Source organism: Triticum urartu, chromosome 1, assembly GCF_003073215.2.
Source record: "Triticum urartu cultivar G1812 chromosome 1, Tu2.1, whole genome shotgun sequence".
Lineage (NCBI taxonomy): Eukaryota > Viridiplantae > Streptophyta > Magnoliopsida > Poales > Poaceae > Triticum > Triticum urartu.
Genome location: NC_053022.1, coordinates 130,470,561 through 130,481,593, shown reverse-complemented (window position 1 = coordinate 130,481,593; position 11,033 = coordinate 130,470,561).

Genomic DNA, 11,033 nt, shown 5'->3' with positions numbered 1-11,033 from the left:
ACTGCCAGCGGGACCAGCATGTTAGTGTCTAGGCTTGTTAACAGTGTTAAATAATGCTAATTAAATTCTAAACCTAAATTAGTTAGGGCCCTGGGCCCATGATACGTCTCCAACGTATCTATAATTTTTGATTATTCCATGTTGTTATATTATCATTCTTGGATGTTTTACAATCATTTTATAGTAACTTTATATCATTTTTTGGGACTAACCTATTGACATGGTGCCCAGTGTGAGTTGCTGTTTTTTGCTTGTTTTTTACTTCACACAATATCAGTACCAAACAGAGTCCAAACGCAGCGAAACTTTTTGAAGATTTTTTTTGACCAGAAGACACCTTGGGGGCCAAGAAAGCACCAGAGAGGATCCCCGTGGGGACTACAAGACACCTGGGTGCGCTCAGGAGCCCAGGCGCGCCCAGGTGGGTTGTGGACCCCATAGAGGTCTCCTGCAGTGCCTCTTCGCCCTATAAATTTCCAAATATTGTAGAAACCCTAGGGGACTCGATGAAACACAATTCCAGCCGCTGCAAGTTCTAGAACCACGAGATCCAATCTAACACCATCACGGAGGGGTTCATCATCCTCATTGGTGCCTCTCTGATGATGCGTGAGTACACTACTGGAATTAGCTTATTTGTCGTCTGCCAGTTCTTTGTCGTCTGCTAGCGGACGGCAAAGAGAGAGGTGGGCCCCACTAATGAGTGGCTTAAAAAAACTAACGACCCCCTCTTTGTCGTCTGCTAGCCGACGACAAAGAGCAAAAAAGCGGACGACAAAGGGTGGGCGGACGGCAAAACGATAACCTAACTAACGGCTTCCCCCACCCCGCCTCTCTCTCTCTCTCTCTCTCTCTCTTTGTCTTCTCCCCGACGAGACCGCCACCGCCCCTCGCCCCGACCACCCGCCGCCCCCTTTACCCTGTCGCCCCACCACCCTCCGCCACCCCTCGCCCTGTCGCCCCACCACCCGCCGCCGCCCCCTCGCCCCACCACCCGCCGCCGCCGCCCCTTCCACGCCGGCCAGCCACGTCGCGGCCGTCCAGCCGCCCACCCCCTCCCCTGCGTGGCTGTCCCCGCCCCGTCCCTCCGCCCTCCACCGGGCCACCGCCCCCCCCCGCCGCCCTCCCCTCCACCGGCGCCGCCCCCCCCCCGCGCCCCTCCCCCTCATCGGCGATCCCCTACAGGTGAGTGATCTTTCCCCCCTTTTTAGTTTAGTTTACTTTAGTTTCTTTTAGTTAATTTAGTTTTTGTTTTAGTTATAGTTTTACTTTAGTTTGAGTTTTAGTTTTAGTTTAGTTTTAGATTAGTTTTAGTTTTAGTTTAGAAGAAGAAGAAGAGTAGAAGGAGGAGGAGGAGGGAGGAAGAGAGGAGGGAGAAGAAGAAAGAAAATAAGAAGAAAGAAGAAGAAGAAGAAGAGGAAGAAAGAAGAGGAATAAGAGGAGGAGGAGGAGGAGGAGGGAGGAAGAGGAGGAGGAGGAGAAGAAGAAGAAGAAGAAGAAGAAGAAGAAGAAGAAAAAGAAGAGGAAAAGGAGAAGAGGAAGAAGAAGAAGAAGAAGAAGAAGAGAAGAAAAGGAAAAGAGAAGAAGAAGAAGAAGAAGAAGAAGAAGAAGAAGAAGACACCCCGACACCCTGACACCACACCCCGACCCACACCCCGACCCCGACCCCGACACCCTGACACTCCGACCCCGGCACGCCACCCCGATACCCCGGCACGACACCCCGACCCCCGACCCCCGACACCCTGACACCACACCCTGACACCACACCCCGACCCCGACCTCGACACCCCGAACCCGAAACAGCACCCCGACCCCGACACGGCACCCCGACCCTGACACGACACCCACGACACCAGAGGCCGACGGGGTCATATATTTGTGAATTATGAGTTAAATCATATATTTTTCAATTTTGTTATGAAAAAATTCATATATAATTGTTTTGATCGGGTAGATTTAAATGTGCAGTTGTTTCGTCACTGCGAGGTTTGGTGTTCGACGACCTCCCCGTGCGTTTGACGAGCTCTACCCCTTCGTTCGTGGGTGAGCACAAATGACATGTCCTCCTCCCCCCTTAATTATTTGCTCTGTTCCGGTGTTCGTGCCGATGAAACTTGCTAGCTAGCTATATATATGTCTTGAATCATCAGTATGCGTAACCAATATGTGTCTCCTGTTCGAAAGGGTTATAGTTATAAATATGCATGCATTTGCATATTTATAACCATGATTCTTTTGAATTGTCAAATTCTATCCATGGATAGCCCGAGTATGTGTAGATTGGGTTCGTTTTCCCATATGCTTTGCTCCAGATCCGACGCATAAATTTCATCAGTGCCTCCCCTGTTGTTCTCCGGGTACACATCCTCTCTATTTATTGCGAAGACGTGTATCAGGAGAACAGCGGGGAGGTGCTGCCGAAATTTTGCGTCGAATCCGGAGCATAGCATGGGAAAATGAACCCAATCTACATATACTCGGGTGAGATTAAGACCTATCATTACCTATTAGAGTGTAGGTTGTATGGATGTAATAAAATTGACAAACTAGATCAATTAATGAATATATACATGGTGAACTTATATATATATATATATATATATATATATATATATATATATATAAGGTGGGTCTATTCTAATAACACCCTTAAGACCTTGTTCTGATAACAATGTCCGCCCCACCCCCCCACCCCCCTGCCGACGCGGCCCGCAACCCACCCCACCTTCTTCCATCGCGCGGCCCGCAGGGGCTGGCGCCCCGCTCCCCCATACCACCTTCTTCCCCCGGGCACGCGCCGCTGCTCCCCTCCCCGCGCGCACCTTTTCCTCCTGGTCTGGGCCGCCGCGCGTCCTCTTCACCACCCCGACCACAAACCTCCCCCCGCCGACGGAGCAGGCCAGGAACTTGACCTCCCTCGCGTCAGATCCGGCTGGCCGCGACAGCCGTGGATCCCCCTCCCCTGCCCTGCCTTTCTCCTTCATCGCCGAGCCGCAACGGCCGTGATCCAGCTCACCGCGACGGGACCTCTCCTCCCCCTGGCCGATCCACCCATTCTCGAGGTGTGGGCGTTGTTCCCCCGACGCCGGCGAGCTCCATCGCTCACCCCTGCTCGCCGTGATGCGTACGCGGGATCCTGGCGAGGTAGTTCGGGAGAAGGGGCAGGCGCATCGGTGTAGTCCGTCCGGGTACCACGTGCAGTGCCCCGCACGTCCGTGCAGTCCGCCGGCGTTGCGTGCAGCTCCGCCTCCCGTCCCCTTCATCTACTCCACCACCTCCTTCTCGCTTCGCTCCGCGAGATCGAGCGCCCCCTGCGGCCTCTGCTCGGATAGGTGCAGGATCCACGGCAAAAAACGAGGTCGTTGACCACGCCGTCGACATCGCCAGGCCCGCTTCCCTCCTCCCCGTGAGCGCCATCCAACGACAAAGATCCATGGCGCCTCCTCCTCCCCGGTGGCACTTAGTACTACACGGGCAGGGGACGAGCTCCACTTCGACTCCCTGTTCGTCGTTGACCACCTACACGGGCAGGGGACGAGCTCCACTTCGACTCCCTGTTCGTCGTTGACCACCTCTCCTGCTAGTTCCATCCCTGCAGCTCCTGGATGGTGGACTACGGAAGATGCAGCGCGTCTGATGCACTGTCGAAGTTTATGATCTTTTCTGCTTTTTCAGATTTCACTTTTTGACACCAAAATGCAGTTCGCCTGGGGCTTCGTTGCGGTGCGCACGACGTCATGCCCCTGTTTCAGTTCTGCCGATGATGCATTGTAGTTTAGTTCGATCCGTTTGGAGACCTGGAGTTCAGCTGCGTATCTGTCCGTTCTACGGATTTTTTTAATCTACGGAAAGATGAAAGTGATGCAGTTAGTCGTGCAGCTCGGAGAGGCGTACCATGCGTTTCGGTGCTCGTGTGCTTGCGGTTATGTGCTCATGTGCTTGAGCGCTCGTGCATAACATGGCTTAATTGCAAATAATCGTGTATGTATCATGTTTAGAGGGCTGATTTTGCTATCTCAGGGGCCTAGTCCTAAATTATATTTTGTATGTTTATTTTCTCTAGAAAAGAGAGAGAGAGAGAGAGAGAGAGAGAGAGAGAGAGAGAGAGAGAGAGAGAAGTCCACGTGATGAACAATAGGAGTCATATTTGTATAGATTGTGACTCTTAATAAGAAACCAATGCAGTTCGTTGTACGGATTTGTTGTTTGCAAATTTTTAAGGACATGGTGTATAGTTTGTTAAAATCGGTGCAGCTCACTAAGAAAACCTTTGCGGTGCACTTTGCAAAAACAAAGGAGTTCACTTGTAAAAAAATGTATAGAGGAGTTCACTTTTATTATTTTTGGAGGAATTTCTTTTTGCAAATTTGTAAGGACATGGTGTATAATTTGTTACAATCGCAGCTCATTAAGAAAACCTTTGTGGTTCATTTTTTGTTTTTTTCTTACGATGGAGAACATACAAAAGTGGACGGCGTCCAGGGATGTAATTCTCTACCTGTGGCACGTTCAACTGGGTGCTGCCAGTGCAAAGGATATTGTTTTGTATTGGAGTATGTGTGTGTGTGTGTGTTGAGCAGGTTACTATTTTTGTTGTAGTCCATGCGCTGGATGCGAGTAGTGGCGCGGCAGTGCACTTCGTCGTCGTGTGAAGTTCCCTGTGTCGCCATTGCAGTGTGGTTGCCCGTTTTTTATAAGTAAACTATGAAGCTCATTTTGTTGTCTCATGCAGTTTGCTATAATACTCCTCCACGGTTCGCTTGGTAAATATATCTCGATGAAGTTCGCTTTTCATTATATGTAGTTCACTCGCTCAGTCCCCGCGGTCCACTCGCGCGATCTACACACATAAAAAAATATTGAGTCCGGAAAAAACTCACGCGGTTCACTTTCGATAGTGTCGCGGCACGTTTACGGTAGTCTCGAGGTTTATTTTTCATAGTATTGCGGTTTACCAACGCTCGACATGAAGTGCACTCCACCTCGTTTGCGAAAATTTACGTCCCACAAAAAAAGAAAATTTACGTCCCACAAAAAAGAAATCATGCAGTGCACTTTTCTGTCCAATGAAGTGCGTTTTTAGTCTAAATAAGTGCGGTTTTCTGTCTGATGCAGTACGGCTCGTTTACGGTAGTCTCGAGGTTCACTTTTCATAGTATTGTGGTTCACCAGCACTCGACATGAAGTGCACTCCACCTCGTTTAGGAAAAATTATGTGCCGCAAAAAAGAAATCATGCAGTGCACTTGTCTGTCCAATGAAGTGCGGTTGTTCGTCCAATGCAGTGCGGTTTTCAGTCGGTTGAGGGAGTCCTGGACTAAGGGGTCCTCGGGCGTCCGGCCTGCTATCCGTGGGTCGGACTGGTGGGCTATGAAGGCATGAAGACCGAAGACTGCATCATGTCCGGATTGGACTCTACTTGGCGTGGAAGGCAAGCCTAGCGACCGAAGATTCCTTCTTATGTAACCGACTCCATGTAAACCCTAGATCCCCTCGGTGTCTATATAAACCGAAGGGGATAGTCCGGAAAGGACACCACATATACTCATTACCATATTCACATAGGCTAGACTTCTAGGGTTTAGCCATTACAATCTCGTGGTAGATCAACTCTTGTAATACTCATATTCATCAAGATCAATCAAGCAGGAAGTAGGGTATTACCTCCATAGAGAGGGCCCGAACCTGGGTAAACATCGTGTCCCCCATCTCCTGTTACCATCGATCCTAGACGCACAGTTCGGGACCCCCTACCCGAGATCTACCGGTTTTGACACCGACATTGGTGCTTTCATTGAGAGTTCCACTATGCCGTCGACAAGAGGCTCGATGGCCCCTTCAATCGTCGATAATGACGCTGTCCAGAGAGGAGCCTTCCTTCCTGGACAGATCTTCGTATTCGGCGGCTTCGTACTGTGGGCCAACTTGCTTGGCCATCTGGAGCAGATCGACAGCTACGCCCCTGGCCATCAGGTCGGATTCGGAAGCTTGAACTACGTCGCGGATATCCGTGGAGAGTTGATCTTCAAGGGATTTGAGCCTGCGGCGATCGCTCCCCCTCATCACGATGAACGTGACTTAAATCTGTCATCGGATCACACCCAGGAGATGGTTCCCGCATCTGCAACGACCTTAGAGCCGAAGCAGATCGAGCCATCCGAGGCCTCAGAGTCTGTGGAGTTGGAGCCGCACATGGACTCGACGCCCTGCAGCATTCGCTTTAACGGAACTTCGGACTCGTCTCCAGCTATAAGTTCCAGACTGTGCACGCCCGCGGACACCGAGTTAGATCGGTTATCGATCTTCGAGTTCAGCGCCGCTGACGTCTTCCAGCACTCACCTTTGGGTGACGTGCTAAAATCTTTAAAGAATTTGTCCTTGGAAAAGGACTCACAGCCGAACTATGCGCGGTTCGAGCTAGAGATGGATGATGAGGAATCTTGCTTCCCACCCGCCACCCACTTCATAGCCACCGTCGATGACTTAACCGACGTGCTGGACTATGGCTCCGAAGACATCGATGGTATGGACGAGATGACGACAAAGAGCAAGGCCAAGACCCGCCATTCACCAGACGTTGGACGGCTACCTCTTCATACGACGTGTACATGGTTGATACACCTAAAGGACCGGGCGACGACAAAGAAGAGCCAAATGCGAATAAAACCTCCGAGACACAGTCCAAGCGCCGGCGGCTGGAACGCCGCCCCGAGCCCCGCCGCCCAAAGGACGGCAACACTAGCACCAGAGAAAACAGTACCCCGGGCGACGCCGAAAACAATGAAGACCCTGTCGGGGCTACATCCGAATAGGAACACGACAACACGCAAGACAACCCTGATGAACAGGCCATAGAAGATGACTCGGAGGATGATAGTTACCGTCCACCCTCCAAGGAGGAAACAAGCCTTGGCAACAAAGACTTCATCGTGCCTGAGGATCCTCTCGAGCAGGAGCGCTTTAAGCTTCAGCTCATAGCCACTGCAAGGAGCCTAAAAAAGAAGCAACAACAGCTTCAAGCCGAACAGGACCTGCTCGTCGACAGATGGACTGATGTCTTGACAGCCGAGGAATACGACCTCAACCGCCCAGCCAAGAGCTACCCGAAACACAGACTGCTGCCTCAATTCGATGAGGAGGAGCCGGAGCACATATCTCCCTCGCGTAATGCGGACGGACCACCACGTGGTCGGGACAAGGCGGCTGAACGGCCACCCCGCGGTCGGGATAAAGCGGCAGCTCATGCCGAACAGCAGACCGCCCCACCACCCCGCCATAATAGGGGCGGAAAAGTCCGGAGTCATATGTACGACCTCCGACAGACAGTGGACAGTAGAGCAGGACACACAAGATCGATCTACGGATCGCGAGGACGTGCCTCGAGGCACGACGACGGCCACCTATTCGGACATGATAAACCTAACCACGCTCGGGCCGAATGCCGCAAACGGACTCCCTCAGAGCTCTGCCACAATGCGGCATGATACAGAGGCGCCGCACACCCGCTCTGCTTCACAGATGAAGTATTGGATCATGAATTCCCTAAGGGGTTCAAGCTTGTCAATATCGAATCATACGACGGCACAACCGATCCTGCAGTATGGATTGAGGATTTCATTCTCCACATCCACATGGCCCGAGGAAATGACCTCCACGCCATCAAATACCTCCCATTAAAGCTCAAAGGACCAGCTCGGCACTGGTTAAATAGCTTGCCTGAGAACTCCATCGACAGCTGGGAGGACTTGGAAGAGGCTTTCCTCGACAACTTCCAAGGAATGTATGTCCGCCCACCAGACGCCGATGACCTAAGCCACATAGTTCAACAACCTGGAGAATCGGCCAGAAAAATTCTGGACTAGGTTCCTAACCAAGAAGAACTAGATCGTTGACTGTCCGGATGCCGAGGCCCTAGCAGCCTTCAAACACAGCATCCGTGACGAATGGCTAGCACGCCACCTCAGACAAGAAAAACCGAAGTCAATGGAAGCCCCCACGGCACTCATGACCCGCTTTTGCGTAGGCGAGGACAACTGGCTAGCTCGTAGTAAAAACACAGCTAGCGAGGCAGGCCCCACCAAGGACAAGAACAGCACCGGCAAGCTCCGGCGCAATAGACAAAAATGCCGAAGCAATGGCGACAACACCGAGGACACCACAATCAACGCAGGATTCAGTGGCTCCAAGTTCGGCCAACGGAAGAAGCCCTACAAAATAAACAACGAAGGACCTTCTAGCCTGGACCGCATACTCGACCGTCCGTGCCAAATTCATGGCACCCCGTATAAGCAAGCCAATCATACCAACAGGGATTGTTGGGTTTTCAAGCAAGCTGGCAAGTTAAATGCCGAAAACAAAGAAAAGGGATCACAGAGTGAGGACGATGATGAAGAGCCCCGGCAGCCGAACACCGGGGGACAGAAGAAATCCCCCCCCCCCAAGTCAAAACGGTGAACATGATATACGCCATGTGCATCCCCAGAAAAGAGCGCAAACAAGCACTCAGGGACGTCTACGTGGTAGAGCCAGTCGCCCCCCAAGTTCAATCCATGGTCGTCATTTCCGATCACCTTCGATCGACGAGACCATCTGACTAGTATCCGCCACGGCGGTTCGGCCGCATTGGTCCTTGACCCAATCATCGACGGATTCCACCTAACACGAGTCCTGATGGATGGTGGAAGCAGCCTCAACCTGCTCTACCAGGATACAGTACGGAAGATGGACATTAATCCCTCACGAATCAAACCAACAAAGACTACCTTTAAAGGAGTCATACCAGGTGTAGAGGCCCACTGTACGGGCTCAATCACGCTGGAGGTGGTCTTTGGTTCTCCGGACAACTTTCAAAGCGAAGAGTTAATCTTCGATATCGTCCCCTTCTGCAGCGGCTACCATGCACTGCTCGGACGAACGCGCTTGCTAGATTTAACACAGTGCCACACTACGCTTATCTCAAACTCAAGATGCCCGGTCCATGCGGCATCATAACAATCAATGGAAATATGGAACGCTCCCTCCGAACAGAGGAGCAAACCACCGCCCTGGCAGCAGAAGTACAGAGCGGCCTTCTCAAGCAGCATTGTAATCCAGCTGCCGAGCCCCTGGACACCATCAAGAGGGTCCGGACTACATTGCAATAGGACAGCGCGGCTCGTCAAGAGCTCGTCTAGCAATTCGGCCTCCGTCCCAGCCCCAATGAGGTAGTGGCATTCATACCGCGCGTACACAATTACACACTCAAAATTCCAGGGACACCGATGGAGGCACGAGATAACCCAGGGGCTACAATTCGGCAAAACCGATCCCGAACAAACATACTTTTACTTATTTTTCTTGTTTCAGGAACCTTTTTTCACGGACCTGATATCAAGTCCTCTAGAAGGACCAGAATGCAACAGAGGCAAGCAACACAGGTGTGTAGGGTAACCTTTATACGTTCTTCTTGACGGTATTCACACTTCTTTCTCAGGACCCGCACGCTGCGCCCTATTGATTCCGGCACGTTAAATGGCCGGATACTTCTAGCACCATCTGTACAAGATACGCCTTGACACACCATCCAGTTATAATAAAAATGGTTTGTGGCCCAGTCACTGTGTTTTTCGCTTCTTACTTCATCTTATTTCGATTTGCCTATCTGCTGCATCGACACTTTTTTATGTTTCATATTCGCCAGGGGCTACCTGTCGCCCCACAATACGGCAGCACAGTCTGAACACTTCTTATATATAAGTTCGGCACCCCGAATTTAGCATTAGATGCATTGGCTCCGAATCATGTCTTGTTGGGGAACGTAGTAATTTCAAAAATTTCCTACGCACACGCAAGATCATGTGATGCATAGCAACGAGAGGGGAGAGTGTTGTCTACGTACCCAACGTAGACCGACTGCGGAAGCGCTGACACAACGTAGAGGAAGTAGTCGTACGTCTTCACGATCCAACCGATCAAGCACCGAAACTACGGCACCTCCGAGTTCGAGCACACGTTCAGCTCGATGACGATCCCCGGACTCCGATCCAGCAAAGTGTCGGGGAGGAGTTCCGTCAGCACGATGGCGTGGTGACGATCTTGATGTACTACAGCAGCAGGGCTTCGCCTAAACTCCACTACAGTATTATCGAGGAATATGGTGGCAGGGGGCACCGCACACGGCTAAGGAATAGATCACGTGGATCAACTTGTGTGTCTAGGGGTGCCCCCTGCCCCCGTATATAAAGGATCCAAGGGGGAGGGCTGGCCGGCCAAGGAGGAGGGCGCAGGAGAGTCCTACTCCCTCTGGGAGTAGGATTCCCCCCCCCCAATCCTAGTCGGAATAGGATTCGCGGAGGGGGAAAAGAGGAGGAGGGGGCCGGCCACCTCTCCTAGTCCTAATAGGACTAGGGGAAGGGGGGGGGGCGCAGCCCATCTAGGGCAGCCCCTTCTCTTTTCCACTAAGGCCCACTATGGCCCATATAGCTCCCGGGGGGTTCCGGTAACCCTCCCGGTACTCCGGTAAAATCCCGATTTCACCCAGAACACTTCCGATATCCAAACATAGGCTTCCAATATATCAATCTTTACGTCTCGACCATTTGGAGACTCCTCGTCATGTCCGTGATCACATCCGGGACTCCGAACAACCTTCGGTACATCAAAATGCATAAACTCATAATATAACTGTCATCGTAACCTTAAGCGTGCGGACCCTACGGGTTCGAGAACAATGTAGACATGACCGAGACACGTCTCCGGTCAATAACCAATAGCGGGACCTGGATGCCCATATTGGCTCCTACATATTCTACAAAGATCTTTATCGGTCAGACCGCATAACAACATACGTTGTTCCCTTTGTCATCGGTATGTTACTTGCTCGAGATTCGATCGTCGGTATCCAATACCTAGTTCAATCTCGTTACCGGCAAGTCTCTTTACTCGTTCCGTAATACATCATCTCACAACTAACATATTAGTTGTAATGCTTGCAAGGCTTATGTGATGTGTATTACCGAGAGGGCCTAGAGATACCTCTCCGACAATCGGAGT